We start from the raw sequence: 16,693 nt of genomic DNA on the forward strand, positions 1-16,693 counted from the left end.
TGTAGGCAAGGCACATAGGGTTGCCTAACTAGTCTGTGTGGAGCTTCATAATCTCACTGTATTGACAATGAATTTCTTTGGCTTTTACTGGAAAAACAAATTTTCTGTCATGCTCTTTATGCTTCAACCCCTTTTACTCCTTTAATATTTCCCATGGAAATATATGAGATGTGCTGCATACCACTTTGTGCAAGCTTTTGTTTGGAATATTTCCATTTCAGTGAAACTACACTTTTTTTAGAAAGCAGAAGATATGTTATCAAATATTTTGTCTGCCATGTGAAACCACAGCAGTTTCTACCATAGTAACAGAGCTCATTTAAAGAACTTTAATGCCATACTTCATTGCTTATTTCATTTTCAGGGCAGGTGAAGAAACTTTCCCTTTTCCTATGCCAAAATTGATTCTGAATTACTGTTTTCACAGTTTGGTTGTGCTTGTTTTTTTCCTTCTCCTGGTCTTGATGGCAGGGAGAGAGCTGACTAATGAATGCTGTCTCATGACTGAGATAAAGAAATACTGGAAGTTTCACATGAAAGCTTGGTAGATCTGCCTGTGTTCTTTCCTTGGGTTTCTGTCCCCTCTATGTTCCAGTGTCACTGTTGGTATTGTAATGTCACCTCCTTTGAAGATCTGTCAATGACAATGCTATTTAGTACCTGAGAATCAATTGATTGAAAAGTTTTGGAGAGGGATTTGTCAATATTGTGTAAGAAGTAGTTAAATGTTGGTGAATCCACAGCACCACTATCCATGTATACAACTGGGCAAAGAGGAAAGTAAAAATGCTAGCAGGAAATACTTCTTACATCACTCCTGCCACAGCTCTCATTTCTCTTCTTCCTTTGTACACTGAATTACCCTGATTCTAAACAACCACTACACAATTTGAGAATGGAGCAACAAAATTAGATAGCACCCTGGAAAAAAATATGAGGAGGAGACTGAAGCAATGTTATTTTCCCCTTTTATTCATTTGCAGTAAAGCAATTGTGGGTTATGTTTTTTGATCATTGAAGACATTGAAAAACACCTGCTGATTTCCAGCCTAAACAGAAGAGTAAATAGTATCTTTAATAAATAAATTTTCTTTTGGCAGGAGTTTAATGTAAAGATGGACTTTTTAATAGATTTTCAAAATAGACCTTTTATATTAAATTCTATATTAAGGAAATATTCCACAGAGCAAACCTGGAGACTGAGAGCAGACTGGTTAAGGTAATGACTGTCTTGAATTCAGTGTAAAATGTCATTAAGTATCATGGTTCACATTGCTTGGGGATTGTGAAGTTCGGTAATGAAATCAGGATGGGATTTTTTTTGGCATAGTAATTTCACTTCACCTGCCTTAAGTCCTCCTATTCCTTCTGCTTTGTGCATGCAGAAGCATGAAAGCTAGGACTGATTAGGTAGCATTGGCATTGCAAAATCCCCAGAAAAATACTACTGTTAATGAGAATTGTATGTATAACCCCCTGCTTACTGCAGTGACAATTCACTCCTATGATTCTGTCAAACATTGCAAAAACCAAATAAACCTGGTAGCCCAATAATAAATAACTGCTTAAGATGCTTTTTTTTTGCTATAAAATGCAATAGCTAAATCCTCAGCTAGATTGAATTCGCCTCTCTCCATTAAGTTCAGTGCTGCTAAACTGATTTACAGTGGTTGAGGAATTTGGTAGTTGTGAGCCAAGCTGCAAAGTGTGCAGAAGTTTTGTCAAATCTGTTTGGGACATGGATGGAAATGAATATGGGGTTTCAAATGTTAAAAAGCAGCACTAGCTAGAAAAACTCACAACAACTCAAATCCCTGCTTGAAAATCCTAAACTACCACTGCATATGTTGCAGTAATTTGCTCAGCCACGCAGTATGCTGTACTCACTGAATGAAGAAAACTTCTCGTGAGAATGTTTGAAATGTCACTGAGGTTCAGTCTGGATCAGGGTGCAGGTGGCTCTACAAAGGCTTTGCTGAGGGGATGTGTTTATACAGTTGCTGCTGACGGATGGTATTGATTGGCCAGGCGACTCATAAAACAAGCGACTTCACTTTCATCTTTGTGCTTTCTGTTCCTTCAGCAGATAGAAAAGTGGTTTTAATTATTCACATCATCCATTTTAATATTTTGTTTTTACTCTTATCTACCCACTCTCTTACAACCAAGTAATATTCTCATCTTCTCATTGTAGAAAACTTGCAAAGGGGGCAAGAGTGGGTAGATAAGAAATTTTTGAGACTTAAACATTGGTATTGCCTCAGTGGTAAGATTAGCAGAAGTCAAAATATGCTGAAATCTCTGTCCAAGATATGCTGAAATCTCCTATGCTGAAATCTCAGCAGCTGAGATTTGGGTATTGGCACAGTGTCTCTGGTGTTCATTCACATAGATATGTGAATCTTAAGGTACAGCACTCACCCCCTGCATCAGTCCTTGCACCCCTGGAATGGGTACCAGGAATGTTCCTCCTGCATGGGCACAGATATGTGCTCTCAACACTGTGGTGTTACAGGCTGCACTGCTTTCCACCAGAGAATATATTTTCCTCCCACGACAAATTTTTCAGCTTTCATATAGCTTGGGAGTTGTGATAAGAGCTTGAGGTCTTTTAATGCTTCTGGGTTTTGCAGTTTGTTCATCCTTGCAACAGAGAGATGTGATCAGTACTGTAATGGGAATTTTGATGATCTTAATTGCAATTGTCCATTTTTAATGTATTAATGACTAATGAGGAGAAAGTGATATCACATGGCTATGTGCGAATCAGAAGACAATGCCTGAGTTGACTAAACTAGAAGGAAAATTCTTGGTTTTTGGGAACAAACTATTCTTTGGCTGATTTGCAGTTGCCAGCTTTAGTTAACGTGGGCTATTTTCTAGATGCATGCTGTCATCAGGACCTGTATGTTCTACTCATCATCTTCCCAGACAGACTAAGAAGTATTACATGGGCTACCTGCTAATTCTGTCACACCATGGGCTTGAGTCAGGCTTTCTGATGAAAGAGACCTTGAAATTTGAGGTTTTTATACTTTGTGCATGCTTCCCTGGAACTGCTCTTTTGAAAAAATTGCCCTTGGAGCTTTGAGTTTCTCCACAGTTGTATTTTTTAAATGCTCACTTTTTTACAAGCATATGTAAAAATTATGAAAGCTGCAAAGTCTTTGTTGTTTTTTGGCTTCAGAAAACAGCAAAGAAAAATGCCTGAAGTAAAGAAATAAGTTGTGCAAGAGCAAAGAGTTTCTAGGTAGACTGTTTGACAACTCCAAGGAAAAGCAGCAGGTAGAGAAAGACCATTGCTCCTGTCCCTGGAATGGCCTTACACCAAGCTCTAAAACATTAACAGTCTCAGCTACAGTAAATAAAAATACACAGGTGTGTTCTCATTCAGAAGTTGCTTCCTATATATGGCACAACAGTAAAATGAGATGGGAGAATTCCTAAGTCAACTCATGGAAGTGATTGTTCAGACAAAGCTGTAGGGAGCGTGACTTTTCTGCGGTTTTTCCTTTTTTCTTTTTGAGATGCTCCATTTTCCTTCAAGCTAATTTTAACTCTAAACCAGCTGTGATTATTTTCTTTTTAAATCAAGTTGAGCTTTAAGGAGAAGGGGGGGCAGGGAAACAAGAACCAAAAGCTGCAAGGTAGGAGCCCTCCCTCCTGTGCATGGAGTCTGCTGGAAAGCACAATTGCAGAGTCCTATTGAATGTTAGGAAAATCTGCCTCACTCTCTCTCCCATGACAAATATACAAGTAAAAGGATTAGAACCCCCAAAACCAAACAAACCTTCCCACCCTGCAAACTGCCCCCCCCCCAAAAAAAAGAACAGCTTTGCAAAACTTTATTGTATGCCTCCTTCATATTTAGCAGCCAACCCTGCATGTACAGTACTGATTTAGGGTACTGTTTATTCTTTTTATGCTTCTTTGGTTCCCTGTCACCTCAGACTGTCTGTCAGAAGTAATTGTGAGTGGGAGAAAAAAAGTTGAGCTGCTAACAGTGGATACATATTCCCCACCCCCAGTAAAATAACCCAGGAACCCATGTAAATGAGGCACAGGGTTTGTAATGAGTTGGGCTGATGGTGACAATGTGTTCAAGTGTATCTCCCAGACTTCATTAACTTAATGTAATGTACAGTGGCAAGAATGATACCTATGATCATTCCAATTAAAATTAAAGTTTTGTGCTTTTCTATGATGCAAGTTAGTGCTGTGAAAACATGAAACACACATCATAAATGCCACCCAGCTGCAAAAGTGACAGAGTCTGCCAGCTTTTCCTAGTGGCAGCCAGAATAATAGGAATGGCTTCAACTGGCTTTTGTTATTGCTGGAAGCTCTGGCAGCTCACCAAGCATGCTAAGACCAAGGCAGTCAGACTGTGATAGCCTTGCTCAACAAGTGATTAAAATACACTAGGGAAAATGTGGTAAAATATACTCTTAAATGGAAATGAAAAGAAAGTAAATATCACCGTAAGTATATGGTATGTGGATACCACTAAGAGAAGGCTGTAACAAGTGAGGATAGCACACCATCCTGCTCAAAAGAAGTATAGGATTAAAGCTTTGTTCTGTTTGAGCTCACTGCTTATTAATAAAGAGTGGATGGTAACTGAGGAGATGAAGAGACTGTATTGTGAGATACCACAGAGCACGGCATGTGTGATGTTCCTTCTGAAGCCATAATAACCATTTGATTTCTGACCCTGAGGTGAATTTTGTGTACTCATATGCATGAAGGAGGTGAAAGGATATGCACTGAGATGTGCCCTTCTTTCCAAACTGTGTTTTTAGAAGTGATATAATTGAGGCATAAATAAAATAACAAAGAAGGCTTTTGTAGACATGTATTATTATTTCAAACTACCAACAGTTGTCTTTGCACTTGCTGGTATTTTAGAGTCCTGAATTTTAAATGGCACAGCTCTCTTTTACCATCTCACGTAAAAAACACTTAATAGGGAATACATCATAAGGGAAAATTCCAGAAACCAGGTCTGTATAGCCAACAGTCCTATGAACTTTGAGTTCCTTGCTCATCTCCTCTTTGTCCCATGATGTCTCTGAAAATAAAGAATACAGCCCTAAAACTGGCACTAGGTGAGTCCATATCCTTTCCCCAAAATTAAAACTGGTGCCTAGGGCATGGTAGTTGCTTGAAGTGTCTGCCATGATATGTGATGCCAAGAGCCCCTGCTGCCCCTGCTGCTTTCCATTCAGAGGAATGGGAAACCTAAGGATAAATCTCCACCTGCAGCTGCCATAGGCTCTCTGTAATTAGGCAAGTGTTCTACAAATATTGTAAAATCAGATGGCCCCATCTCCCTTTCTGTCTCTGGACAGTGCTTCTGTAGGTGTCAGGAGCACTGAGCAACCTTGTTCAGTGAACCCTTGTTCAAGCACTGTGTGCAGCACAAGCAGCACTTTCCCAGTGCTCCTGGAGCTGGCACTCTTCCTGCACTAGAGCCTGTCTTCAGCTGTCTGTTCAGTGCTGCATTGTGAGCTACCCAAACCCATGGTGATTGCTGTCAGTACACACCCACACCTTCCTTCTATGAGAGATTTCAGGCACTGTTTGCTGTTAGACAGATGCAGCTGGCTTTGTTCTCTTCAGCAGAAGTTTTTTTGGCAGCATTTAGTGGCTGAGATGTGATGTGAGACCAAGAAGTATCAGTGCATCCTTTCTGCATCTGAGGATCTCTGCTGAAAGGAATGGGAGAGAAACTGGATGGCATGATGGAGTGCCAACTCTTTCAAAATTAAGCACAGAGTGCAGTTCTGGAAAACTACCTTAGAATCAAATTGTTAGTTTGTTCCTAGAAGTGGTTCAGAAAAATGCATTTCACCACAAAATGTTCCTGCCTTTCTCATTATAATATCCTTCTTCTCTGGATCACAATCTATAATAATCAGTGAATTTATGAATACTAAAAACTTGAATTTTTCTGAAGATTCTTAATAATAGTGGCTGATATTTCATTTTTTTTTCTTGCAAAACCCAAGTCTCAGTGCCATTTTACAATCTAATATTTTAGGTTTTGTCCATTACTCCTGACTTTTGTTTTGGCAAGCCTTTATTTGAACAAAGAACTGGGCAGATCTCTTGATACAAGAGGGTATCAAATCTCACCCTGAGAGGTTGGTATTTATTCTGAAGTGGTCTAAATATTGTTTGCTAAAACAATCTACAAATTCTGCCGCTTTTTTTTCTATATTTCTTAATAAAGGGACAAGATGAGGATCTGTTCTTCAATTAACCTTTTCCTGTCAGACTAAAGTTTAAAATAAATTTAGATTCAACACAAAGCCTGCTAATTAATACCTGCCTTTTTAACCTAAATTTGGGCTAAATCCCAGTGATTTCTATGCTTTAAAGGCTTCCCTCTTGCTGCCTGAAGGATAATTTCTGTAAGCAAAAATTATGAGCCAGTTTTGAATTTACCTTTATTTCTGCTGTTTACAGGATCCTCAAACCTACTTACTGCAGCAAGCATGCAAAGGTTATAAATTGTGCTTTGGGAGCACCTGTAGCCATGAGAACTTTACCCTCCCTCTGTGGACACCTGGCACTGGCTGTGCGAGCTGAACTGGGGCACAGGCTGGGAAAGGTTTGTGGCAGGCACTGTTTAGAGACCTGTTTGTGCAACCTGTAGTTGCATTTCCTCTCAGGTAAACAATGGGGGAATACTTTAATGCTGCGCAGAGCCCAGGAGTGTTAAATCACCTTTTTCATCTCTTTTAGGAAGTTAGTCCCTTACTTTCTTTGTACATTCACCCAGTAACAGATTTATGACACTTTACAGATTAACCTGCACATTTCAGAGCATGTAAATGGATCTAAATGAAGTCACAGATAAAAACATACATATCCCCATGCTTTGAATGTCCTAAAAAGGACTTATGAAACAGCAGACTATGTAGAACATATTTTTCTGCATTTATTTCTTACATTGGTGTAAAGACAGGGATTTTGAGAGCGGGATGAATATGACAATAGCAGAACATAATTTTAAATTGATAAATGAGAAGAACCAACCATGGTAACATAATGCCCCCTATGGTTTGTAAGGCAGTATGTACAACAGCTTTAAGGACAATGCTTTCCTACATACCTTCTCTTAGTAGAATCAGATTTATATGTTATGCTCCTGAGCTAGAGAGGAAAAAATACCTGGTTGGATTTTATTAATAAATAGGTCAGATACCTTTGATTTAGATGCTTTAAATCTCCTCCTCCGTTTTGGAGATTGAAAGCACTTGGGATCAGGAGTGTTTTTGAGCGATGTAGAAGCAGCTGAGCTCCTGCCCTCGCCCAGCAGCCAGCTCAGGGTGGGGAATCGCCCCGGGGAGAGGCGGGCCCGGAGGGGAGCGCTCTGTAATGGAGGGAGCGGCCGCTGGATGGCAACATCCTCCCGCACATGGACCGGGACAGTGCCGGCACCGGGGACAGTGCCGGGCACCGGGGACACGCACGGCCCGCCCCGGCACGGCTCCGGGACTTGTGCGCTAAGGCTCTCCTCCGCCGTGTGCGGGGGATGCGGACGGAATGTCCGCTGGGGAATTCCCTTGCTGCAGGGTTTCCTTTGGCCTCCTGGCCGTCCTTCAGGAAGCCCTTTGCAGCAGCGCCGGGCACAACAGGTTTGCAGAGTGGGGATCACCCAGCAGTCAGTTATGCAGGAGATAATGTCTAAGTAGTGACAGGACACTTTGGTGATCAATTAGTGCTCGTTTTTTACCCTGCTACCCTATGTCCCATTTAAAGGCAAACCTTTCCTCTTGTGCCATCGGTGCCTTGATGGTCTCATGGTGCCAGTGAGGGCAGGAGCAGCGCCCCAGACCAGGAGCCGAGCAGACCTGCCCGTGGGGTGAGCGCAGTGCCCGGCCGGGCTGCCCTGTCCTGGAGGGTGGTGAAGTGATCCAAGACCAAAAACTGGATTAAATGAATTATGCCCACCTTTGAGCTGTGGATTGGGAAAAAACCCAAGGCTGGTTCTCTTTCAGTTCCCACAGATCTCACAAATTCACTTTTAAGCCTTCCCAGTGCAAAAAGAAACGGCTGATCCTTGTATGGTGGAGAACTCGGGGCAGACCCACAGGTGCCTATCAGTGCACGTGTAAAGTGAGGAAAAATTCCTGAGCGTTGTTGCAGGTCTCCAAGGAGTCCTGGAGCAAATGTGTTCTAGTGAAGCATTTGAGCAAGTTGGCTTTGTGTCATGTGATGGAGGAGACGTCTCCCAGGCCCAGTGTTTGAAAATTGTGTCTTGGATAATTTTGTGTTTTAAGACTTAATAACCTTGATTACACATTTATATTTCAGCAGTTACTGAAAAAGTCATGGTTATCATATATTTATGTCTTTGCAACCAGGAGGCTGGGAGACACAAAGTGGGAGTCACTCACTGGCAATAACTGTTGCACGTTGTCAGAACATAATGAAAATTGCTTTGATCTTCTGCTTTTAAGATGGACACCTGCTAGTAAACTGTAGGCAGACTGATTAAACAGTAAGTACAATTAGAACTCTGAAAAACCCCAGACATTTCGTTTTGCTGTCAGTTTATGATAATATGATGATGATGATAATAATAATATATAATTATATAATATAGTAATTATTAGGATAACAATCCTCTTGCTACCTTCCAGGTGCTGCCAAGTCCATACCTGGAGCAGGGAATGCCTCTTCCTCACTCCTTCTGCATTTATATGTTGGACTGGGACTGAAAATACATTTCACAGCTAAAACTGGCATGGCTAAGGTTGTACAAATGCTTATTTGTTATTTCAGCTACTGGTCCATGGGCATATATACAGTTAAAGTTTAAAATCCATGAAAAGACATATTCACAGGGTTTGTGAAAAATCAGACAGTTTTCCTTCCCTTAATGACAGGGATCTCAAATGAGTTGTGTTGTCAATGGGAGAGCAAGAGGTTATATAGTTTTCCATAATCTATAAAGCTTCTTCAGAATCATGTCATTAGCTTTCCTGTGGTAGAGCACAGCAGAGCTAATAATGCAATTATGGTTCATGTAGTTAAACTATGCTACTGATATTTTTTTTTCCCAGGAGGCCTTCATTTCTGGCAATTCTAATCATCTTCATTGTACAGCTGTATGGATTCCATGTTTCACTCTGAGGGAAATAAAATCGCAAATAAATACCATCCTTCCTAATGTCTCTGTAAATGCCAGATTTACTAACCATTAACCAAATGTTGGGGTCCATAAAATGTAATGTATAGTTCTGTATATATATATATATATAGTTCTGTATATATATATATATATAGTTCTGTATATATATATATATATATATATATATATATATATATATATATGCCACATTCATATACTAGTCACCAGAACAAACTACTGTGCTGGAATAAACAAGAGTAGAATTTCTTCCAGTATTTCATTATTCTCATTTCTTGCTGCTATATTTAATACATTTTCTGGTTCTGACATGCTAAGTCTCTCCTTGGCTTTCTACTGTATTCAAACTGTAAGTATCAGAGTAAAATAGATAATTACTACATAAAAATGGTGTGTGTGTGTTTAGCAGGAGGGGGATTCTTCTTTTAATTTCCCATTCTTTTGAACAAATCTGAAACTTGGAGTTCTGTATCTGGTTCTGTATTTCCTGATACTCAGGAAGTATGAGAGCTGGCAAGCACAGGCTAATGAAGATGTTATTTAGTCTATTATTAAGCATTAATTTAGTACTCCTATTGATGAAAAAATTACTTTAAAAAAATCTATCTGTGCCAGTCCCCACTACAGCAAAAATATCAATCCTGAGGTATTGAAACCCAAATTAAAAAACATAAAATATGAAATAAAGATATTCCCTGCTTCTGTGGTCTCAGTCTTCCATGATTCAGATCCTTCTGAGAGGATAAAATTTTAGAGCAATGAATCTCTGAAAGCACTGCCCTGTTTTCTTGTGTAGAGGGGAAAGTTTCTCTAAACTTCTGTATTTTTCTGAGTAGACTACCAAACACATTACAAAGCCTTTCAAAAAAAATGCATAAGAAAGTGATGATAAGGCATGTTAATAATTCTGCTGACAATCATCCTTCTTTAACATGCCTGGGACATAAACAGTAGGAAATAAACACAGGCAATAATTGCTATTAGGTGCTTGAAGAAAAAACAAAGATATGAGTGGGACATGCTAATTAGGCTTCCTCGATGGACCACATGGAGATGAAAAGGAGATGAAAATAAAAATAAAGCAAACAAAGCTGAAGTATTTAGACAGCCTTGCAAGGAGTTGTTGTCTATGACAATGAACTGTCCACGGTTGTAAAGTCCTTAGAGACAATATCTGAGACAGGATCTGTCATTTTCCTGCCTACATCAGAGGCAGGGTAGCACCAGGGTGTCACTTTGTGATCTCGTGGGATATACAACAGAACTGATCAATCCTAAGGGAGCTGAGATGGGGAGACAGCGGGACCAATTTCCTACCAGAGCATCTTGTTATGGGAGTAGAGCAGCTCCTGCCATTCCCCTCCCTGTAAGTGCTGAGGAGAAGAACTGTGCAGCCATGGCAGATGTGTTAGAGAAGTTCACATGGCTTTTCCATTACAGCACATACTTTTAAGTTGTTCACCCATTTCTACAAATTCTATTCTTACTAATTGCCTTTCTGTTACACAGTAACTGTCTTGGCTTCTGTACTTCTGTAAAACATTGAAAATATTCAACCTGGGAGTTTGAAAGCAAAACGCTGTCAAGACATACTAATTATAAAAATTGTGCACACACAACCTCCTAGTGTTCACTTTTGCTCTCATTTGTTTTACAGATGGTGCTAGGTCAAAGAAGCAGCCTGTCTTTGCAGGACAAGCAGATTTGAAGTTCTGAGCATCTACATTTTCATGTATGCACAAGTTTTCTCCTTAGCTTTTTTTGCTTACCTAATCACGTTGGTGATTTGCTAACATTTTCCTCTTCTCTTTTACTTCGTATAACAGGCAATCTGCAAAGTGATTTGCAGGAATCAGAAGTACAAATTTGTTGCTTTCGGGATCAAGAACAAATGGAAAAAATTGTTGTGATTTTGGTTGGTTTTTTATTATTTTGCCAGTAATTGACTTGTGATACAGGAAGAGAGGAATATAAAACAAACCTGGGAAAAAAGAATCAGGTTTCCAGATCTGCTTTAAGCAGACTAATGCATGAACATATCTATAAAAATGAGTGATTGGACCAGTAGTAAAGTGGCTACTTGGTGCCCACTGAATGGTCCAGGCAAACTGAGGCACAAAACACTTACTTGTGTGGCTTGGTGTCCCAGATAAGTTCCTAGGATTCTATTTGACCCAGTTGGGATGCTAACAGATAACTGTTACTGTATGATGTTTCTGGAAAATCCACAGTAGATAAGGATTGTAATGAGTTCTGTATGTTTCCCCTATTGGTTATCAATAGGAAATAATATGAAAAATGAAATTACCTGGAATCCTGCAAGGATTACTTAGTGGGCCACTACCACCCCTTCAGTAGGTAGAATGTCTTAAATGCAGTAAATGCAAAACCAAAATATTTTCAAATTAAAAAAAAAACACTAATAATTGTGCTGTACTATTGGGTAGAATTTCAACACATTGATACTAAATGTAGAAAACAAATTGGATTGAGATTCTTAATTCCTTTTGTTATTTTTAGGGGATGAAAAGCTTTACCAGAACGAAGCTCATCTAAAACTTATTATTCTTTCAGTATGCTAATTAATAGAGCAGGATCATGAATTTGTTAATTAAAATAAGATACCTCAGGGAAACTGAAATTAATTTTGCTGTCCTAATAGAGTTACCATTATGTCATTAAATCTTATGGATGTCTTATCTACTTCTCTTTTTTTCCTTCCCTCAAAAAGTAAAAAATTAGTTTTATTTAGTTTGAATTTAGAATCAGAATATTGAATGATGGTTTTCTGAAAATACGGAGAAGATCAATGAATAATCTTGTAATAGCTTGGATTTCTAAAAATCTTAGAATGTGGCCTGCATGTGAGTGTCAGGAGTGATCCCCTCATGCTCTAAATGAGCACAGAACTGTTCACCTTTGGATCACCGGGTCTGAGCTGCTCTGTGTAAGCTGTGAACAGTCACTCCAGCAGCCTGCTAGAGTCACATTGGCTTATATTTTCCAGAGATGGAACTAGAAAACTGAACCATTGGGCATTGTAATGTAATTGTAATGACTGCTAAAAATCTGTATTGCACCTTAAATGGAATGTCTTTGATGGAGGGAAGGTGGGATCTGACAGCAGATCCTGTGGTGGGCAGGGTGTGTCCATGCTGGTGATTTAGTTCACAGAGAGTGTTTTAGGGGAGTCTCCTGGTCATCCTCACTTGCTGTGCTCGAGGGTAGTTTTGGTTCAGTCCTGGGGTGTGCAGATTGATTCCTGCTGCTGGGACCAAATTGTGCTCCAGGAGCACACCAAAAGCTGCCAGTGGAGTTTGACTGCAGAGCCACCCGAGAGCCAAAGCCCAGAGCTCCTGAGCACGGGGGGTCCTGGGTGTCTCCTCTTTGTGCAGGTTTGCTGCTGCTGTGCTGTGCTCTTGGGTGGAGCTTGGGCTGGCCAGACCTCACCTGGACCTGCCTTGGCAGGAGCTCAGGCTGCTGACCTGACAGTGGGTGCCAACCTCCATTTCAAAGCTTTTTACTTTTTTTACAGAAGGAAAAGCACCTGACATATCCTCAGTGGTTTCTGATACTCTGGCTTTTCAGTACTCTTGCTTCCAATTTAGATGTTTCAGAGAAGAGAAAGGGAAAAGGATGGGTAAGTGTGAGAGAAGCATTAGTTTTTCTTCTACAGCAGAGCACAATTCTTCTAATCTTGCTTGATGAATTTTCAAGGCCAGCAAAAAATTCTCCATCATCACCAAGACTGTTAATTGCAATTTGTATCCAAGACTTCTGTCATTCAATGTACCAGAAGACAGAAATAATGTTACTAACATACCAGTGTATATTGAGCACTTTATCCCATTTTATCATAGGCTTAAATGTGTAAAATTTAATTAGAGACAAGCACTAAATCTAATTGTTAGGGACTGCTGAGCAATTGCACTTTGGTTAGTCCTGTGAAAGCTTCTGACTCCCCAGGAAGAATGTCTACTGTTTGCTTTCAGCCTGTGAAGTGTTCAGAGGCACTGGCTGCATGTAAGGACAGGCAAGATTCTGTCACTCTCAGTTTGTGTTTAATCAGCAGACAGAATTTGAGATGTTTTGCGAATTTCAGCTGAATGTGGCAGCTGATTTCAGGCAAAAGTAAAAATAATAGCAGATGAAATCAATTTCAGCTTCTCAAAATAGATTAATGATAATTCACTAAAGTAAGCAGAAAAGTATCCTGAAATATCTTTGTTTCCAATGTACAGTCAAATCAAGTAAACTGTGGACCTCTAGTGTGCTCTTGGCACAGAGAAAGTTATTCTTTCTCACACTCAAACCCAATTAATATTAAAGGATATTTATCTGGAGCAGAATAGATCTTCAGGATAGATTCACTTTCAGGACAGATGTAAAAGATTCCCTCAGAGTGTCCATTATTTAAAACAAAATCACTTAGAAGTGAGAGACTAGTTTGGAAATTTCTTCATGACCAGTGGTGAATTTTGGTACGGGTTTTGGTGCAAGACATATTCAGGTCTTTTATGCTGCTCCTTCCTGGCCTTATTTTTTGCTTAAATCATGTTCTGCTTACATAAGTCTTGATGGCCACACTTCCTCTGCTTTTTATTCTAAAACCTGCTTAATGTGATTAAAATTGAAACACTTGGTCTGGGGATGAATTCAGTTTTTTGGACTAATTGCTTTGTGCAGCTGTTTCAGAACTGGTAGGAAACCAGGACATGCATGAGCTTAGTGACAGTGCCCAGAGCCCCTTGAAGGCTGTATTTTCACAAGAACAAGATTTTAGAGATTATTAAAAAAACTTTAAAACTCAGTGCAACAGAAAATATTTCCAAAAAAAAAAAAAAGAACCAAAAAAAACAAAACCAAACCTGACAAAACCAAAAACCAAACACACCTGTTCCCCTAACACCCCTCAAAGAGACAAACCCCATGCCAAAGCCTTCTCCTGTGTCAAGATTTGGTATGGAAGCTGCTTTATGAATTTCCGGTGGATTGTTGTATTTTGCTGACATCTATATTTCGTTTCTGATCCATATCAATACTTCCTGGGGTAGCATTAAAACCTCTGATACATATTCAGTACCATGTGCCATCTCTAACCACAAAAGCTCGAAAGGTTTCTTCCCTTACACAACTTTGAGATTGCTATTTTGATCCCATTTCTTCCAGCGGAGTTGAATGCAAAATAAAGATCAGGTTGCTGGAAAGCTGCTATTTTAACGATTGCGTTTTGCTGTTAATTGGTGCACGACAGGCACCTTGTGTAGCAGCTCCCTGGCAGTGCTGCCTCAGGAGGCGGCTCCGCAGCGGCACCGGGACCTGCCTGCGGAATTCCAGCGTGATTGCAGACGGCCGTGCAGGGGAGGAGCTCCTGGAGGCACCCGCTGAAGCAAGACGCCTCACAAACAAAAGTTCAAGGTGAGAACCCTACTAGGTGCTGGCTAATTTAAGAAATTGTTTGGGTTTTATTTTTCCTCTCCAGTGCAGAAAGCAATACTGGGTGAAATAATGTAACTTGGGGCTTGTAATTGCGCAGGGTCACAGTCCAATAGTTATGATCACTCTCAGCATTTCTCCCTGTGCTAAAGGGAAGAAAGAAGGCTATAATATTTCCTATTTTAAAAAATGGCAATAACAATGAATTTTAATGCTGGTCACAATTGATATTTCGAGGAGGGGAAATCTAGAATGCAAACAGTGATTGGTGATGGCCCCTCGCAGCATCAGGGAAGCTCAGCTCTGCCTGCTGATGCTCAGGTGCATTTCTTGATGCCTGTGTGCTGCTCTTAGCCTGCTGCTGCATGGCACAGGGCGAACCTGGCTGCCAGGGGCTCGGGAAGGGCAGCTGGGGAGGGGCTGAGCTCTCTTGCCTGAGCTTATGGAGATTGTGGGGACAAGGGGAGAGGCAGTTTTTCTTACCTGGAGGAGTCCGTAGTGGTACAGTGGGGAAAGGGGAGTGCCATCTTCTCCTGCTGGGTACAAGGACAAATACCTCACACCAGGTTCACAGAGCAGTTTTCTGAACAGCAGGGAGCAGGATGAGAAATCAAACAGCTTTTCCTAATACTTTGAAATTTGTTACTGTCTCCTGTTTTTCTTTTGTGAAGGTGTTTTTTGTGAAACCATTGCCATAGTTCTCCTGTGGTGCCTGTAGAAAATGTAAAAGTGATTAGGTTCCAGAGAAATGGCACCTATGCTAAGCCATGTGACATTTTTGCTCTCTTGATCCATCTGGATGACTATTGCTGCATGCTTTCTGGAGGAAAATCTGTGTTCTGTTTCTGTGCTGAGGACAAGGATGTCTTAGTCCATGGATACGTTTCCTACACACTGCAGTAATTTATGCAATAACCATTAACTGCAGTGGTGCTTGTACCTCAGCTCTGCAGGGATGGATCTCTGGGCCTTTGTGGATGTGGTAGTTATAGAAAAGATGCAATTTTTCTTTAAGAAAAAAAGGAAGGTCTTAGATACTCCTTCAGCCAAACACTGCTTGCCCTGATCTGGATAGGCTCATTGATTTTGATGGATCCATGCTAACTTGTGCCTTCTAAGGATTTGCCCATCAATTTTTACCAGCTTTACAGCATGGGATGGAGCAAGAATATTTTAGAGGTAGCAGGAACATATATATGTAGACTCAATTTCTTCTTTTTTTTTTTTTTTTAATTTTTTTCTAATAGCTGTGAATATGTTTCAGATGCCGAGCATATTCATGCAGAGGGAGGCAGTGTACTCTGTTTTAGGGCTGAGACTCTGACTGGTAGAGTCAATGTAGGCAGTGATACCACTCTCCTGGGCCTTCTTCAAGGGGCAGAGGCAGCCAGTTCGGTGTCTTGGTGAAATTCTCCTTTGAGTGCTGCTGCTCTGGTTCCTGAAGGCCCTAAAATATGGTTAGAAGTAGCAGTACACAATTCCTTACATGTTTGTCCTCATTTCTTGAGTGTTTCTCCTGTGCGTATCTAAAGGACACCAAAAAATGGCTGTCTTTGTGCCTGAATAAATATGATTAAGTCTTATGTGCCTGATGTCTTAGTGAGAATGCTTTTAAGCATGGCAGCAACCTATTTGGACCAATATATGAGTATTTATTAAAAAAAAAACCAAAACAACACACCAGAAATTCAGATTAAAGAAATTATAAAATATGTGGTTTTACTTGTAAGGACTTATACCAGTGCAAGACTATTGTTTGCAAATCCTTCAGAAATCTACTGATATAATCTACTAAAATTATTGCTTTGGAATAAAACAATAGGAATGAGGTAAAAGGGGACATTGTAAAAGATGTAAAAATTTGTGGAAAAAAAACCCCACAAAATGTACTTAAAGCCAAGTTGTATTTCTTTTTGTTACCTATTTACTGCAATTTTGCAAATAATATCAGAAAAATTAGTTCTTTGAGGCAGAACTATTTCAGAGAAATGTTTATTTCATGAGTGGCAGGAAAATGAAACCTGTCTCCTGCAGGGAGGGGAGCCTGTCCGTGCTGCCAGGGCAGCTCTTGGGCAGAGCCTGTGCAGGGCAGCA

This window comes from Vidua chalybeata, chromosome 10, assembly GCF_026979565.1.
Source record: "Vidua chalybeata isolate OUT-0048 chromosome 10, bVidCha1 merged haplotype, whole genome shotgun sequence".
Taxonomy (NCBI): domain Eukaryota; kingdom Metazoa; phylum Chordata; class Aves; order Passeriformes; family Viduidae; genus Vidua; species Vidua chalybeata.